Source organism: Amphibalanus amphitrite, unplaced genomic scaffold (genome assembly GCF_019059575.1).
Source record: "Amphibalanus amphitrite isolate SeventyFive unplaced genomic scaffold, NRLGWU_Aamphi_draft 001148F_arrow, whole genome shotgun sequence".
Classification (NCBI taxonomy): Eukaryota; Metazoa; Arthropoda; class Thecostraca; order Balanomorpha; family Balanidae; genus Amphibalanus; species Amphibalanus amphitrite.
This window is the reverse complement of record NW_024882642.1, coordinates 29998-49630: the sequence shown is the minus strand read 5'-3', so window position 1 is coordinate 49630 and position 19633 is coordinate 29998. Positions and strand designations below refer to the sequence as shown.

Sequence of the window (19633 nt, the reverse complement as noted above, 5' to 3'; positions counted from 1 at the left end):
TAAGGAGACGTTTGTGCAACTGCTGTGTTTATCCCCACCTTGGCGGCCCGGAGCCTGTCGGTGCGCGAGGCTGTCTCCGCCGAGCGCCGGCCGATCCGCTGCACGGCGCTCAGGATCCGCGCGTTCCGCCGTGACCGCCATAGCGGCTCGGCAGGGTCACCGATCGGTGGACCGTGCTCCTCGGCTGTCCTGGGACGCGGACAGGCGCGGAGTGAGCTCAGAGGAAAGCAGAGTATCGACAAGCAGAGGCTTCACGGTTCACTTCACTCTCCGCCGTAACGCACGCGTTCAGTATGGAGATGCTGTGCCGCACGACAGCGGTGCGCTGCGGCACAGTCTACCCTCGCAGGTGACAGGCGTGGAACGGTGTATTCGGCTTTCACTGTTTATAAGCCCCGCGCTGCGAAGCATAACTCAAGGCCCTCTAACCAGGTATGGACATCGGCCAATCGGGGCGAATCACGGCCGGCGGGGGGATGACGTCATCGGCCCATACTCCGCCGACTCCGCCCACCCACGGCAGCGAAACTGAATGGGGTTTGCGCCAATTGTTTCGTGATCGATTTTATCCAACTGGAATGCAATAAACGTTCAGCGGCCTCTTAACCGTTTTACTCAATATCCTTGCAACCTTTCAACAGCAAAAAATTGCAGCCAACTCTCTCTATTTTGCAGTCGGTGCCGACGGTAGGGGAGAGTGGGGCTATGCGTTACACTTTTTGGTCTTCTGCACTTAGTGGCCAAGCTATTCAATGAAATTGCACCAAATTTGGTCACATGCTAGCTGAATCAATTTGGAAAGCACATGCAAACTTTCACTTCTTTACGACTATTCACTTTTATGTGAAATTCAGAAAACCAAAGCAAGATTTTTGGGGTAAGTTGAAAAATTGTGGGGCAACTTGATACACGATATGGGGTAACATGTTACACTTCTTTTTTCGTAGTTTCTTCATCATTATAACTGTCATTGGCCGTCCTATCGGAAGCGATCGTAAGCCTCCCTAATGGATAATACTAAACATGCTTTCCTTTCTCATTGAAAGGCAAGAACAATAAAGCATAGGGGAGAGAGGTCATATTGCGCCATGTTCTTAAATGCGCCACACCTTCCTCCTGCCCAAAATTCGATTCGAACGAATACTCGAATGTGTGCATTTACTTCACCACCAATAACTCGCTCTTATTCCGGTCCACGGGGGCAGGTGAGGTGTCTCAGCTTTCTCGCAGACCATTTTTTGTGATTTCCTCTATTTTCTTACGCGAAACAGTCTATTTCGACCTTTGCTAGTGTCATGGTTTATCTTAGAGATAGTGATTCAACTAATAATCATTATTAATTGCTCGTTTAATGGTAGTTTTGAAAGTTTATCACCACCGTGGCTTCGCTGTCGTCGCCATATTTGAAGCTTATGAAAAATGTGTTCCATTCGTAATTGCGCCCACCCTATTTGCGCCCTATTCTTCAACCCAGAGAAACAGCATCTGGTGGTTGGGACACATTTCATTGAACACTTTGATTATTAGAGCGCTCACCTTACCATTACCTTAGCCTTCACAGCATGAATGGCTAATGGGCTGACACTTTCAAATAGGCTACTTAGTTAGGTGGCAAACCGTTGTTTTAATAGGGCGCTTTTACATGAGAGGCATGGGCGCTTTTTGATGGGGTAGTCCGTAAATGCGCCCTTTGCAGGTGTGTCGGAAAACTTTTCTCTTGTTAATTTTTCTGGGTGTGATACAAATTAGGAGTTGTTATTTGATGCCAAAATAACTGAGGTACAATTTGAGATATCATCAAGCATGACAGCTGGTCATCTTTAGCCGCAATAGGCCGATATCCTTAAGGTGGCGCAATATGACATCTCTCCCCTAAACCATTACTGTACTCCACACGCATGAAAAGGCTCAGCAAACATGGCTCAATCTCTGATTTGCCTTTACTGCTACGCCAAGGGCACCATGCTTTGCCATACTGACCGGAGTTTGATTTCTACACGAAATTTACGCCCAGGTGAAATGGAGCACGCTATAAGCAGTCTTGGGTAGCCATCTTTAAACATGCCCCGGCCCTGCGGCGGCCGACTTTCACAAGACTGAACTCAAATGTTTGTTTACATGAAGAGGCTAGTGCGTTTTACTTGGTTATCTTACAAAAGAAATCATCGCTTAATTTTGTGAACATACATTCAACATTCTTACACAAATAACCTTGACAAAAAAACGACCCAAAGTGTTAGCCAGCAAAAAATACTTTTGCTGTCACAACTTACCCCAGTGCGCCTACAGGGCGACATGGCGTTCCACCAGGTCTGAGCCTGCAGTTACATGTAAAATGTGCGTAACCTTTCTGCTAGCGTAAATATTGGCGCCATATCAAGAGTATTTTTCAAGATATTTCCTTTGTTACAACTTACCCCTGTAACAGATAGCCCCACTCTCCCCTACCGACTGCTGTACCTAAGCCGTGGGCCCGCCCGTAGCAAACGGGTAGACAGAAACTAAGTGACCACTGACCAAAACACAAAACCAGCTGTTTTCGTACACGTTCATTAGCATGTCATAGGTTGATATAAATGTCAAGCTATGCACAATGCACATTCGTGGCTAGGCAGCATAGAAGTTAGAACCCAAAATACTGTCAACAAAATACTGTCAACTACTGAGTTCAAGCGCGGATCAAGCTTGGAGTTTGGGAGGGGGAGGGGGCAACTGTTCATCGACGGCGGACATAGTGACTGTGTGGAACTCATTGTAGTTTTGGTTATCGGCTCGGGAACGGTCGACGGCACTGTGCTGCTGAGTGCTAGGTGCCTCCTCTGTCGTTTGACGGGGCTCTGGAGCACCTGCTAAGCTTTGGCTAACCGCTGCGGCTGCGGTGCCATCGGCTCAGAGACCAACAGGCTGTACCTACCGGCCGGAACTGATCGGCGATTCTGATTATGTTAGGCTGATTCTGTTAGTGCGGGAGAGGCAGATGGAGCCTGGCCGGTGGGTTCTGCCTCAACGCGGGGCTGATGGGGTAAGGTGCAGCCCCCTACAAAAAAAAAAAATGTTGAAGCGTTGGATATATCGCTTCACAAAGTCAGAGCATTTAGCATGGAAACGCGGCCTGATAGGAACTGAATATCGTGGCGAATTTCGATGCAACCAAATTTCGGTGGGGACTTGCATCCACCTGCCGCTGGTCAGCCGTGCCACGGACGCTCTGGACTTGTCGCTGCCGGTGCTGGCCGAGCTGGCCGCGCTCTGGGCCGACTGCGCCGAGCCGCTGCGGCCATGGTGCCCGACCTGAACCAGTAGGTAGCTGACGCCGGGGCGGCGCTCGGCGGGGCCGGTGCTAGTCGGAGATGGGGCCGCTGCCGGCTGCGGTGTCGCGCGGTGCAGCTGCTCGGCGCGCTGGCCACGCCGCCGCCACCGGCTTGATGGCAGACAGCTTGCAGGCGCAGCTGGCCGCCTGGAGTCAGCGGCCTGTGCTTGAGCTGGCCATGCCATTCGGCATTCGCTGACATGAAGACCAGCCAGTGACTGTATACGTTCCTGCCGCGTGTCGTCCAGCTGGCGCTCAGCTCCGGCAACGCGGAGCTAAGACCTCCGGGCTCCGCGTGCCAGCTTGCTGAAAGCCGTGACCGCGTTCACACTCGGTAAACCGCTTGCTACGCGGCGCTATCACGAATAAGGCATTTACGCGATAATAACCAGTTCGAGTAGTAAAGGTTTCACGTTGGAGTGACATCTAGAAGTCTAAATGTACTTACGCGAAAAGGTGAACGAAGGGGTCCAAATGGGTGAATTCCAGATAAAAAGGTCAAATCAGGTCACGCTGGGTCATTTCAGGTCACTTTAGGTCACCTCAGGTCACCCTGGGTCAGGTCAGGTCACAGAGGTCACCCAGGGTCACGATGGGTCAGGCCAAGTCACAGAGGTCACCTTAAGTCGCAATGGGTTGGATCACATTGGTCAGGGCTATCATGGGCCGATGACGTCATCCCTGCTCATCAGCTGCCTACAACATCGGCCTATGGCACAGCATTACGGTGTCACCCCCCTGGCAAAACTAACGTATCAACTTGCAATGCAGTTGTGACTATGCAGCAAGTAAGTAAATGCCCAAGCACTTACCCTGCGCAGATTGTTACAACAAATAAGCACCACGCAACCGGTTAGCCATCAACAGCCATGATCCCTACTTACTGAGCCGAGTAGTCATATGAATGGTCGAGCATCGTCATTTCTGTTCTTCTTCTTCTTCGATTTATTAACTTTCACGAACTGCCATATCTAGCAAACACAGAGGAGAAGTCCAAAAGTCGATGCCTAAGTTCATTCACAAACAATGCGTTATTTTGCTTTAAATCAAACGATTAACACTAGAAACATCATGGAACGTCTTTTGTTTGCTTTGCTTCATCTAAACATAATTAATCGCTGAAACATTTTTACCCGAGGCTCCCTATTGGCTATTCCAAGCTAAGCCCAACCACATTTGCAAGTTAGCAATCACCCGCCCGTTTGAGCACACAATTGGTATGGGTCCGACCACGCCCACCGCGTCAGCTGGGTGGGCCCTCACAGTCACTCACCTGTTTCATGCAGTCGTGTCGCAGACTGACCCGGTCCGCCGCCGACGGCCTGCCCTGCGTCCTTACCATTGCCATGGCAACGGATACCCCCCCCCCCCCCCCACCCGGCCCCTGCAGGTGACCGACCGCGCCCCGTCGGCCGACCGGCCCAGTCCGCACACCAGTATTGACAATGCAAGGGCGACACGGCGAGGCCCGAGGTTCTCATTGATTAGGCTGACCCAGCTCCGACGTGCCTTTTAATTCTCAAATGCAACGACCACGCGCCCTAAATATTTCACACATCAGTCGTCGAAAGAGAAAGGAAAGATATATCATTTTAACGCAATGTTTTTGTTGCTATGTTGATTTAATGTCTGATCCTTAAATGATTTAATGTGTATTGATTGAATGGCAGCGATACTGATTACAGTGATCAGGCCTATAGGCATGCATGGTAGGTATGATCGACGACCGTCATGGTCCCAATTAGTTGATGTTTTTCTGTGTACCTATCTAAGCAGATAATGACTGAGGTTACATGAAATATCTAGTCCCTACTTTACATAGAACTTAAAACAGGGGTCAGTCCATTTATAAACCGCGCAAAAGATGGTGGCACACTGTAAAAAATATTGACTAGCCCCTCGTCAAATGATTCTCAACGCTAAATGTCGGGGGTACAGACTAGTTTTGCATCCTACTTTTGACACACGCTAGCCCCTGGCTTGTTTTGTGTTCGTCAGATGACAGTTACCAGGTGTCGGTTAGTTTTTAACACGTCCCAAAAATAGCTGGAGCGTTTCTGCCTTGTTTTGGAAGCAGGTCCTCGTTAATGCTGTGTATGATAACAAAGTACCTAGTAACAATAATAACGAAAAACAATGTCAAAACGAGGGTGGCTTGTTTAGTGACGATGCTCAAAAGAGGCATAGTCTTGTTCCTACTTAACGAATGAAGCTCAAACTAGGTCAAAACTAACGTATTGCTCAACCCATAGTCAGATGACCAGCAGATCCTACGCCGCCCAATCCAGTCATCGAATTTGCCAGCGAATTCGTTTGAAGACCATCATATTATTAAATATCGGTGATCTTCAAACGAAATCCCTTACCAGTTTGATGACGAATTCATCCGGCCCATTCCAAAAACGCTCAAGATAAAATGAAAGTGTATTTCTGAAATAATGTGCTTTCTTGCAATGCACCTTTCGTATATCAAGCGAACCTTTCACTTCCAGCGCCCGTTTACAGTTATCAATCGAATCAGAAGCATGCACATACCTATCGATAGATCTGAGCCTAAGAACACAGAAGACATTTTGTAGAGTACCTGTCTGAGCCTATGCAGTGGAGCCCGTGAGCCGCCCAACCGCAGCTGCCTCATGAACTTGATGATAGGTCTGAACCTCAGATTGGCCAGAGCTTGGCCGTCAATAACCAGCTTATTTATATCCACAGTTGTAGTGACTTAGGGTTTGGAATTTGCCAAACCTAAGTTTTGATTACCAAGAGAAGTTTTGCTTCTTGCACTTGCCTTTTCTTCATAACTTTGGCGGAAATCGTCGTAGTGAAACTTCAGTGTTCCGTTAGCTGTCGGTTCTTGAGAGAGTTGGCCAGGCCGGACACCGGGGGCGGCTCCACAACTTTCGAAAAATTAAACCTAAGTCCTATTGCACTGCATGGAGAGCAATTCATTTAAAATCGCTCTTGTTCCCCCCCCCCTCGACAACTTTGCAAACGTCTCTGCGCGATTTGGTTGAGAATAATGGCTTATGGCAAGTTATTGAATCAGAACGTCGATCACTGCAGGTCATATATCGGCAAGCAATTCTTCATAACTAGACACTGCACAAATGGAAACGATACAGGTTTGCCCAGTGATAAACACTCGCACTGCACAGACGCGCGCACCCCCGACCATGGGTGGAGCTTTTCCAGGAAAGTTGGTGGGGCAAAAAGTTGTCAAACCTACAATGTCCGATTGTTAAGTTAGATAAAATTCAACAATGAATCAATTCTTTTCATTACAGAGATAATATTTTGCATTACACAAACATTTCAAAGCTCCTCAATGCGAAAAACATAGGTTTGCTAAGCAGTAAAGTCCTGCAAATCGGCTTAAGTTGGTTTGGGCAAAACGCTTATTGGTGGGGCAAAATGGCAAGTTGGTGGGGCAGGCGCCCCACCAAGTGAATAGGAAGCTCCACCCCTGCCCCCGACCGAACGCGGCACGGCACAGCGCAACTGGCGCCGGGAAGCCGGGAACGCATTAAGTGAAGGATTCACAGGTGCGCAACTTTATTGCGAACAATAAAAACCTACCGCAAACGATTAAAAAAAAAGCTTTAGGGCAATCGGAAATACAAATGTATTGACTTATAGAAATAAAATTGTCATTCACCTTCCAAATAACCCAACAATTTATTTGCCGTAAAAAGTGTCTGGAAATGGAAAGTTGCAAACATGATTCAGCAAGTAGGGAAACGCAGCAGCTACCTGGCGAATAATCTCAGGCTGGTTTAGTGACGAGTGCATTGCTACCGGCTTGTTCCTCACCCTTCACAGATTACTATGACAAAACTACCCCTAGTATTTTGATCATCCTGAGCCTGGCTTTCACCTAATAATTTGATGAGGGTCTTCCTCGTTTCGGATTGAGGCGAAAACAAACGTCAAACAACCTTGATAGTTAATTCAGCACTTCAAAACAAAGGTACACCTAGGGTATCATTACAATACCGGATCATAACGATCTGGATAGTTCTCAGCCTGTAAGCTAACTAAGCGGTAACTAGTCAAGTGGTAGGTACCGGAAGCATTGACAACCTGGTGACTGTTTCGAGACCCTTGTTTTGACACATAGCTCGTCAATATTTTTTTACAGTGCATGACAGTTGCAGAGCCTCGAGAGCTTGATGTCGTCAAGCCAATAACCGGCATTCAAAAGGTCAGTCAAAAGTTATTTAGAAAATAGTTCTGTCATATTTGACTAATGTCACTAAAGACAAACCAACGTCAATTGGCTTTGGCTTTGGCTGTAGGTACATCATCGCAAAACAACATTCAATTGGTCTTTTCAGAGCCCTTTCGCTAGCAGGTTCTCACAACTCACAATTAGCTTTATGTTAACCCGCGCCCCGTAGGGCTACCGGCAGACCCTACCACCCGTAGGGGGGGGGGCGTTTCGGCCCCCCCCCCTTAAGGCCGCCCCACACCGGACCTCGCACGCGGGTTGCGAGTTTTTGGTTTTTGAGTTTCTTTCAAATCAAATAATACAATCTAAGCTGAGTGACCCACAATACCATCTAACAAGCGAGTGTGCATGTTTTTAGCATGCGAGCCAACTTGCATCGCATTCCAAAAGTTGATTTTGAGTCAACTTTCGATTTTCCTCGCTGCGAGGTCTGCGAGTTCTGCGAAGTTTGCAGGTTTTTCGTTGGAGTCGAATTTTGGTTGGTTGCGCTGGTATTGCGACCATATGTAATTTTCTGAAGGTGTACTGGCTTCACTGCATTCATGAAGTTACCATAAGGGAACGGTCTAATCACTCTATGAATTAGTATTATGCCCGCAAACTCAAGACCCGCAAACTCGCAACCCGCATGCGAGGTCCAGTGTGGGGCGGCCTTAAGATCTCGGAAATTTACCGGCCGATTTTCAAAATTCAAACGGCGTTCGATAGCCCCACCGGGGAACTACCTTGTGACCAAATTTCATTGACCTAGGTTAAACCGATCACGTCACAGGTCAGGTCAAAGGTCAGATTTTCACCGTTCACAGGCATTTCAAGAAATGTGTTGTGAAATCGAGTAAATTGATAAGTTATTGAAACAAATGAAACAAATTGAAACAATGACAAATGCAATTATGTGGGTCAGACAGCCGTTGGGGGCAGCTAAGGTCACGTTTTGGAGGTCAGGTCAAGGTCAGGTCAAATTAGGTCAAATTTCAAAGTTGATATTTTTGCATAAAATAGGTGCAGCTCGTCACGGGGAGTCTAATGGTGGTCTTTATTTTGCCCTAGGTGGTCTAGAATTGCCAAAAATTGAGTTTGAAAATTTGACGTCATCATTTTTGAACAGTTTTTCCGCTATAACTTGGCCAAAAAACGAGATATCGATCTGAAATTTAGTATGTAGATAGAAGACGGTAGGTTCTATCACATATATTCCGTTTTTTCGAAACTCAAAAACTTTTTGGATTTTTTGGCTAATATATCCAAAAAATTGCATTTTTTATTTTTGGGGGTCAAAACTCAAGAATTTCAAAAATCCGAGATAGCAGTTTTGTAGCCTTGTCAATTTTACACCTTTTAAGTCTGATCATTTTTTTGTATCTTCAAAGCTGTAGGCCCGACAGCTCTTCTCGCGAAGGTCTTTTTTCGGTCGAAAATGGCAGAACATGACGTCATTCTGACGTCATTTGTGGCCAACCTATCAGAGCCTCTGGGAAACTTTTAGGTCACAATGTGTAAAATTGATGCCCGGAGGGGTCCTAAAAGTTTGGTGGCGATATCTCCAGCCGTTTAGGAGATATTGACGGAAAAGGACAGGGAGGGCCGTTTCGGCCCCCCCTACGGGGCGCGGGTTATTAAGGATTCGGTTGCCGGAGGGCAAGCATTTGCAACACAGCAAACACTTCTTTGCAATACTTTTGCAAGACAGCAAACACGTCCTGCAGCGTAAGCTTTCCGCAATTTTGCCGACTGACTACCTTATATTATAACATTTATTTACTGCAATGCGTTTAATCAGACATGTGCATGGATCCGAGTGATGGATCTATGATCTCAGTGGATCTCGAAGCAAATTACATGTTGGGATCTATGATTCCACCGGATTTGGCGTGAAAAATACATCTTGGATCTATGATCTCATATGATCTGATGATAAATTAAGAACATGGATCTATGATCTGAGTGGATCCCACCAGGCACCACATTTGAAACCATGTTTTAACCCGCGCCCAGATGGGGTCTGCCGAGCAACGCGGTCTGATGGGGGGGGGGCATTTTGGCCCCCCCCCTCAGATCTCGAGAACCACGCAACATAGCGACAAGCGGTAAACGGTGTTGGATAGCCCCAACGGGGAGCTACCTTGTGACCCAATTTTATTGACCTAGGTCAAACCGATGACGTCACAGGTCAGGTCAAAGGTCGAATTTTCACCGTTTACAGGCATTTCAAGAAATGCGTTGTAAAATCGAGTAAAATGCATTTCATTGAAAATCATCGATGGGGAAATGTTCTTCAAACACATATTTTGCTATTTGAGGTTACTGATACCAGGTCAGGTCACAGAGGTCAGGTCACTGGGGGGTCACAATATGAAAGTGTCGTGTGATACATGTTTTATGGTCCATTTTACATGACAAATGCGATTATGTGGGTCAGACAGACTTAAGGGCCAGCTTAGGTCACGTTTTGGTCAAGGTCAGGTCAAGGTCAGGTCAAGGTCAGGTCAAATTAGGTCAAATTTCAAAGTTGATATTTTTGCATAAAATGGGTACTGATTCGATGCAGCTTGTCACGGGGAGTTCAATGGTGGTCTTCGTTTTGCGCTACGAGGTCTGGAATTGCTAAAAATTGAGTTCAAAAATTTGACGTCATCAATTTTTTACAGTTTTTTCGCTATAACTTGGCCAAAAAAAGAGGTATCGATCTAAAATTTGGTATGTATATCGAAGAGCGCAGGGACTATCACATATATTCCGGTTTTTTCGAAATTCGAAAAAAAATTTGGAAATTTTTTGAGTTTTTCTAAAAAAATCAATTTTTTTGATTTTTTGGGGTCAAAATCCCAAAACTTCGAAAATCCGAGATAACATTTTTGTAGCGCCGTCTTTTCTCTACACAACCACATAAAGAACTTTAAAATTGCTTGTTAACTGTAGAATTGGTGAGCGTTTCAAGATGTCATGTTTTTTGCTCATTTTTGCTCGAACATGACCTCAGTTTGACCTCAATAACTCCTGACCTGAGGTGACCTGTGACTTGAAATTTTGTGTGAAGGTGTCCAATTGATGCCCGGTAAGGTATCCAAAATTTGCGCCGCCGTTTTCTCACTATTTAAGAAAAACCACAGGGGGGGGGGCCAAAATGGCCCCCACCCCATCAGGGCGCGGGTTAAAGGGTCTCTATGCCAATAAGTGACACAAAACTATGGATTATGACGTGCGATCACATAACATCACTAAAACAGAACGTTTGTGAGTTGAAACAAGTGCTTTTTTGGGATATATGTGTTGACAAAAGATAAGTGAGGAGCTATGATCTCACTGGATCTCAAGCAAAAAATGAGACTCGGATCTGTGATCCATACGGATCTCTCGATAAATTACAGAGGTGGATCTATGATCCCGTCGGATCCGAGATCAGGATCCGTGGGATCAGATCCCAGATCCATTTTCTCAAACCCATGCACATGTCTGCGTTTAATGTCCTCAGATTTGACTGTAGCTGGATTTGCTCATCATGGGACCATCACCGTCAATGATTGACATTTGGGATGGAAGATGGAAGCGGATCACAATTTTTACAACGGTTGACACAAGGCTTGTATGTAGTAAGATATATAAAATCAACTTCACCTGCATTTTTTTTAAATTATCCGCATAACACTTGGTAGATTAGAAACATGTCAGAGCGATAAAAACCCATCCAGACAGTTCCTACTTAGTGCCAGGAGCCGTAATAATGTAGACAGTGCCGTGGAGACGTCTATTAGCCCCAATCCCGCCCTGACCATTAATCTGACTGTCGCGACGCTCCTATGTATACATGTATTTAAATTTAATACATGTTTGCACATCATCTTTTTCTGATTAAGGTATCCATTATGATTTAGGTATTTAGGTCCGGTTCATGGTGTGTCGTTTCGGGAACTAGCGAATGAAGTTTAGTACCGCCGTTCACCGGTGGATGGCGCTAGCTGGTAGTTTCGGCGAAAACTCCGTCTGAGATGTTTGAAGGCTTCCCTTAATCCCTTGTTCAAACATGCACCCCGTCAGCCCCGGCAGAGGTATTTGTCCAGTGTACACCGCACCTGAGGACGGGTCAGCTGAGGGAGGGGAGTCACTATTGTGGCCTGAGGAATGCCGCGCCGGTTGAGGGACGGGGTCAGGAGGAGGGGGGGGGGGGGAGGCAGCGCCGTTATTGCGGTGACGGGCTGGCTTGTCGCCTGGCTACGCTCAGTCGGCGAGGCGCTGCGCATGACCCGGGAGCAGCTGAGAGTCCATATAGACAATTGGCCCGTTTGTAAGCACGAACACTTGAAATATTGCTGGTGCAGAATTTTAACATAGAAACGACGTTTTTTTGTGTGCCAAATTTTGTGTAGGTAGGTACATGTAAGGAATTGATAGAAGGTTATTGTGACAAAGTTTTCAAAAAGTCGTTCCAAATTTTTTGAGATATCGAGGTTTTAGTGACGTCATGATTTAAGTTTTCGACAAAAAACGACACATGTTAAAAAATCATGGTATAAAATCACAGAACAGACATACAGACATGCCGTAAACGTCATTGAACTGCCAATACCATGAACAATCAAATTGCCATCTTCGATTTTTGATTACCTACCTATCGTTCTACGGTTTCCAAACTATTGAACGGAATCTTGGCAATTTCTCGTGACTACTTCACGACCATGATGCATGCATTTCATAACCCGCACCCCGCTGGGGGTCCTGGAATTACACGCCCTGCTGGTGGGCGGGGGTGTTTGAACACCCCCCCCCCCCCCCCTTTAACTCGGCTCCTGGGCCATGTAGCGATACGGGGAAAGCGACGTTCGATAAAGCGTAAGGAATAATGGCGAAATTACTTAGGCCACTTTTCGGTCAGGTCAAAGGTCAGGTCACCAGGAGTGTTTTGGACCCATGCTACTGAAAGCCCAATTTCATGTGTTTGACCTGACCTTGACCTGACCTGTGACCTTGAAATTCAACTTTCAGGTACTCATCGGAAGTGTCTCGTCGCGTTCTTTCGTTTGCCTCTCGTCCGTTTTGCTGCGTCTATTGGTTCTTGAGTTATCGGCTGGGTAGCTCTATTGGTTCCCGAGTTGTGCGCCGCTTTTTGAAGAAAAAACGTTGACATAGGCAAAATTTGACCTTTGGCGACCGGACCTTTAACCTGACTTAAAAAACAATCAACTATTTTCTTCCTTATTTTGACGCTGTTTTGAATGCCACTTACCGCGTGTCACCACATGGCCCAGGAGCCGAGTTAGACGTGTGAAAACGCCCCCTCCCCCTCAGCACGACACGGAAAACTATGACCATCAGCACGGCGCGGGTTAACTTCGCAGTTGAGCTTATCCACCCCCTTCTAGCCAAACGCTGTTCCTATCCACTTGTCTTATCCACTGTTTTAGCCTACGTCAGGGAAGCTGAGGACGCCGAGACCCCGGACCTGGTGGCCGCCCTGGCCCCTGAGGCAGATTGATGCCGAGTTACATGCTATCGAGGACATCAACGATGTACCCGGTCAATTTTATTTCGCCGCCGACCTGAATATTATATGGATGGTGTTGGTCTGGCAGGGGGTTTGAGTGACTTTCTCTGTGGCCATACTGTGCTGTTCGCCCGAGAGCTACAGTGGCGTCACAGAGGGCAATATTTTTATTATTACCCCTTCCCACACAGTATTCATTTTATTACATGGCCGGTGTTGGCCCACCCCAACATGCTGATAAATATCGATGTCGACGCTAAGAAGATAGGGAGGTCCCTCCCTATCACGATGTCGACGCTAAGAAGAAAAATGACAAAAGATTCAGACGCGTGGATTGCTATTGGCAGTTGTCATGTACTAACAAAAATATGTAATCCCTCAGAATGAATAATATATTGATGAGAAACCGTCAATGCCCCCAGGTACGGTTCCGTTTTTGGTGAATAACTTCGCAAAAAACGGCCGCAGAGCCGCGATGTTGGCAGCATCGTGTTCGCCTCGTTCAGGCGCGTCGAATGGTATGCTTTTTTGTTTGGGTGAGGTCAACTTAAGGTGTTGACCTCAGGTCACGATCAGGTCAGCGCCCCCAGGTCACGACATTGGTCGAAGTAGGTAATATCGCATATCATTCGATTTGGCAGGTCTTCCTGAGTCCATTGGTTGCTTTACCGACTCGCTAGCTTAAATTGATCGGGAGTTATTGACGAAAAACTAATATGACCCTAATGACGTCATAATGACGCCACGCAAAGTCAACATTGCAAAACTGACGCATGTTACCTTGCAAGGAGTGCATCAAAACACGATTCTGTGTGCTTGAGATAGTTGGAGATCGTCCCCAGCGCCAGAATAGCAGTTTTCATTTTTCCCCATTGACTTATAATAGTGAGGTTACGAAAATGACCTGACCTCATTGACCTTTAGGAAAAATCCGAGATATACAAGTTATGAGACTCATAATGGATATTAGATCCTGCAAGTTTCATTTCCCTGTGAAAGCTCCTCTGGCAGTGAGGGCGTTGCGAAGTTGCGACATCTGACGACCGTGCAGAGGTTCACTTATGACGTCATAGGTCAGTGACCTGACCTGACCTGAAAATACGGTTGGTGTCAAAAGATCTGGCTTGAATCAAAGGTCAGGTATGCCAAGTTTCAGCTCTCTATCGCTAGCGTGTTCGGAGATATCGCGAAAAAAACCCTTTGGGGGGGGGGGCGGCACCCGCTCCCCCCCTCGGCCGGCCAGGTTTAAACGTGTAGGTAATATTGTCGGGAAGAATGGGGTAATTTGGCCGTTTTTTTTTTAGAAAACGATGTAGCTTAAAATTGACGATATCTTTCTGCATTTCCTCAACGCTGGCAGGTGTCGCATTCATTTTATCTTACTGGACAGTACCTAAACTTGAAATGATCGAGTAACTTTTGTATTGAAGTTGTGGTGTATTACAAAGGTCTACAAAGCGGGTAAATTACCCAACCAGCAGGGTTATTTGGCCGGGGTGTGGGGCATTTTGGCCGGTATTAGTTTGAGGTCGGGATTTTTTGTTATAGGCGAGTCAGCTTCAGATTAAGCAATGACGTGTCACGTGTGTCCTATGACGCAGTTGACACATTTTGGAAGTTGACTTAGCGGTCATAACGGGTGTCTACTAAATAATGAGAAAAAGTTCAAAGGCCTACATCTCGGTAATTACGTAACTTAGATCATTCAAAATTCGCATGCGGATGCACCGATTTATTGGTTATCAAGAACCTTCGAAGCAACGCACTGATTTCATCATGTTTCACGTTAGGCCGCACGAGCCACCCGACCCCCTCGATCAAACGTCGCGGCACCTCCACGTTAAAAGCGTATGTAAAAATCAAAACGATTGAACTGTGATATTTGCTCTATGTGTGCCTCTTGTTCTCCTTTTAGACGCTGATGACGGCGATTTAGCCGAAACGCGTTCGTCTATCATTTTTTCCGTGTTATTATACTTGTCTCAACTGAAATACAATTTTATTTTATTCACTAAAGGACATGATGTGGAGTTTGCTAATGTAATAATTGAATGAGGACTTTACTCCACAAGAAATTGTTCGGGTCGGAGCTTTCGAATTGTATTACAAAGCTTCGTCAGCGTATCGTAATCGGGTTCGGGGGTATCGGTCGCAAAATTGAGTGTTTGACCGAACCCGAACACGATTAATTAATTGACCGAACCCGATTACGATACGCTGACGAAGCTTTGTAATACAATGGGGTTGGGAACTCGGTTTTTTAAGAATGTATAGAAATGATTAAACTATTTTCGCAGAATTTATGGTGCATACAATTTCCTCATAAAATCATTATGCTGAGAGAAATGGGGGAAGACAGACAGAAAACATGTTTTTTAAAGTTCTTGAAAAAGACGCTCTTGATGCTGTTACGTCACATGTCACCTTCTGCGGTTGACAAATAACGGCGCATCTGGCGCACCACCGATTACATGTTATTTCTATGTGTGAAAGAGATTTTTTGTTTCACTCTGCCATTCACGCTGTTTTTAGCTTTAAATTACGCTAAAGCATTCACGAATGGAAGGTTCAGTGTCAAAAATGGATGCGTCTGCCGTGTACTGTTCCCATTTAACATTGAGCGCGTGGTTAACATTTTGTGAACCTCGAATTTTCAAATGAAAAACATGATGAACCGGGAGATGCTGAAGGGCAAAAGCCTTTCCAATGCGCATCTGGCCTAATTTACGATTAAAATTTTGAAATTTCTCTAATCTTATTAACAATTTCTTTGTTTTTTTTCATAAAAATAACTTAAGGCGTTGAGAACCGAGGTAATTTCTATCTACCGTGCCTTAACTTACCAGCAACAGCAATCTATCTACGCCCTACGGTGGCAAGGGAGACTGTGAAAGAAGCGTGAGATGGATTCTAAACAATTCTTTTGTGATATACTGAAGGGCAAAGTGCTGAGAAAAGCATGCAAGTCCTGTTTTGTGCCAGGCTGTTGCACAGAGGTGCACAAAAGGTCCAGCCTGTCTCCTACACGGTCTCCGATGGCTCCGGTTTGTCTCACCGATCATCCTTAGGTATATCCAAGCATATCTATGCTTTCAAGTAAAGCTGGTTATTTTACGTTACAGTTATTAATATTTACAGGACGTAAACGCTATTCCTGAAGTGTTTTTTTCCTGAAGCCATCCGCAGCTATATCGTAATTTTTTAAGAAGCCGACAGACGTACGGTTATGCGCTGCTTTGGGCAAAGTGCGAGGCAGGGCTTGGTACACCTCCACCTGAAATGCATACTGGTGGTGTATAAATAGACTAGAGTGAGGCGGTCTGGTTGTTGACTGTGTCTGGAAACACTGGAAAGTCAAGAACTACCCTCATAAAACCATAGGGACGCTCAATTAATTCCTCTCGTCCAATGAGGGTTCAGTTCCACATGGACCAGACGGGCGTCCATCTGCCGTCCCATAGCGTCCCTCTCCCGTTTAGTGGGGCAGTTACTACTTGGCGGGCTGAAGGTGAAGTGACCTAACGCTGCAGTGTGCGGTGCACATCAGTGTTTCTGTTTAGGAATATGAAACTTTAAGGAGTGTGTAACAAGTTTTTTTCCTGGATCAGCATTACTTCACTTAGGTAAGAAAACATTACTTGAGGACGATTTTGCAATATTTGCTAATGGGACGAAGCCCATTAAATTGCTATGGAATACCTATCATATTGAGAAGGACCACAAACTTTCAGAAAACGTTTTGACTGTAGGCTTTAAGAAGCAGCTTTAAATCCTTTTATAATCCATCGCTAACTACATATATACTGCAATCTATACACATTTCACGTGCATCGCTAATCTTTTCGCTAATACAGATCCTGGTATAATTTTTCTTATTTAGCAAACCTCAGCTGTCTTGTAAAATTTTCACGACGCATTCATACATTACAGTTTAGAGGCAGATAAATCTGCTTATTGCTGTTTTCTGCGTGGCTCTGTGAGGTCGGTCCATGCCATGGATGGTGTGGGACCATCCATGCTGCCGATCGTTCGACGCGTTAGTTTTATTAGGGGTTATATATATGACCGAAGGACATCGACGGCCGACGGAACTGCCTCGCCCATGGCGGGGACACCAATGTGGAACACGCTGCCGGTTTTTCCGAAGTAAAACTGGAGATTTGCTAGACAAAGTTAGACTAAGTGAAATTAATGTATTTAGCCATATGAAAACAAATGTTTGACAGAAAGAAAGCGGCCATTTTGTCGCTGCTGGAGACAACTGCCGGAAAGCTAACTGCATTCCCGCAACATCCAATTTCTCATCGATACGTATCAAATGAAGCAGGGCAGCTGATGGCCATATTATTTTTCTTAGGATGTCGGAATATAACAACTGTTAAAATACCAAAAAAGGTACAATGTCCTTGTTCATAACACAGCCTTTGTTCTGGGTCTGTGTCTTTGGATGGATCTCATGTGCTTAAAATCTTTAGAAAAATGCGCAAGTATCCATTTGAATTATTACTTATGCCAACATGAATGGTAGAAGAATATTCAATAGTAATTTGCTGTCAAGTCTATATGTGTTTTCTCCACTGTCAATGACTGATTAATGTTTTGCTGAGTAATGTTTTGTAATCAATTAATTTCTATGCCAGTGGTGGCTCAAATATCCTGTTATAGCTATGCAATGTCTAATTTTATATTGTTTAAATAAAGTTAGGCAAAATCAACTGAAATCATATCTGTGATATTTGAAATATGTCATCTGATTGACCTTCATCGTACCTACATATAGCCTGGGCAAGGATTATGTCAAAAATGGCAAGGCAAGAGGAAAATAGAACAAGTCAGATTGTATTGCCACTCCTTTAGTCAGAGAATGAGGACAAGTTATAAGCAAAAAGCACCTAAATGTTTTATCTTGAAATCAATGTCAAAGCCTACCTGACAACTTAGTATGGTCTCCCTCATTTTAAAATAATGCAATGCATTAGGTAGGTACATTGCTCTGTGTGAAATTTATGGAGAACTTCACAAACCCCATTACAAATCCGTTTTATAAGCATATGCTTCAAATTGCTGCTTCCCACACTTTACTGAAAGGCTTTTGAGCAAACTCATGAGCAAATTCCATGCCATCATATCTTGATATTGAGTAAACATGTTGACCTCTTAACTGACCATTTACCTTTTTCTATAATCATATCATTGACAAGACAATTCTACACAGACCTGTAAACAATTCATGACACATTTTCTACCCACAAAATTATTATATACACAACTGAACACAAAGCAAATGTTGAAAATAATCACATATCTCTGTTGCCTTTTTGCTGTATAGGTACCTGTCTATAAAACATGAATAATTTGATGTTGAAAGCCTTGTGCCCAGATGAATGTTTGTGGTATTGGTGTTACAGCAAGAAAATTGAAAATTTGTCATGCAGCTTAGAGAAGTTATACCTAGGTAATGTTAAAAATGAAGTGAGATGCCTTCAGTTACTAAAACTCCAGTAGGTACAGTACATTGAAGAGCCATATATTCTTTTTAAGGGAAATAATTACCTATTTACATTAAAGCTAGGTAGGTAGTTACCTGCATGCTAGCATCTTTCCATGTTGTCCTTTATCATCAAAATGAATGGAAACTTTAAAAAAAAGTTGAAGTGATCAGATAGGATAGGTAAAGCAATTTCACAATTCAGTTTATCATCCTCCACACCTTTGTAGTTGTTTCTGAAAGCCACTTCCATTGCTTGTCACACTATTTTTTCCAATATAACTGCAGGTAAATGAATCAATTGGCTCATCTTATATCTACAGACATATGTGACATAAGGACACACGATTTTTAGCATGGATACCCAGTTTTCAGTTCTTAGCATGGATACCCAGTTTCAGTTCTCACCAAGCCAATTAGGTTGGGTACCTACCTACTTACCAGCACCTCCACATAATCGCTCCCCAAAATGCCCCCTGCCACGAACCTCTTATGAAGAGTTTAGAAGTGCGGGATGCAGATTTCCGGCCCATGCAGAGTTTTCATTTCTTTGGCAATTCCTTAACTCCACTTGGAGCTCACAACCTTATATTACCACACCATCACAAAATATAATGTGAAAGTCCTTTCACTTTGCTTACACTGCACAAGACACACATCCACAGCACAGTACAAGCAACTGAAGCGAGCTGTTCACTGTTGCAATTATCTTTCAAATTCAACTGACACCGATAGCTGGTTACCACGCAACGCGCTAGCAAATGGCGTCAGCTTGTCCCACGAATGGCGGTTGCTATGGAAACCAGCTGACGAAACTTTACAGAAACCATTTTCGAACAGGAATTTTGTTTTAACTGATAGGCGTCCAAAGAATTTGTGCGCCGTTTTTCGAAACATGCCCACCACTTTCGCAGTTTTTTTTTCCCTACATTTTACCTACACGGTGTCTCATGAGACACAATGTTAATTCAATGGGAACTGTCTCGTGGGTGTCTCATGGAGGAGATTTGTAGGAACTATTTTTGAAGACACGTAAAGAAATGTAATGACCAAATGCCGTTGACAGCTGATTGTACCGACCAATTGCTACCAGTTAGCTGTTTTTATAGTCATTTTTGTACAGAAAAC

The 19633-nt window shown here is 44.8% G+C and overlaps 1 long non-coding RNA gene across 1 annotated transcript; it reads right to left on the bottom strand.

The window, feature by feature from the left end:
- Positions 1-77: 77 nt before the first annotated feature.
- Positions 78-19177, bottom strand: LOC122370600. The gene is made up of 3 exons (XR_006254578.1): positions 18993-19177; positions 4195-4281; positions 78-189 (listed from the first exon to the last, which is right to left on the bottom strand). It is a non-coding gene; the product is annotated as an uncharacterized LOC122370600 (long non-coding RNA).
- Between the last annotated feature and the right edge of the window lie 456 nt (positions 19178-19633).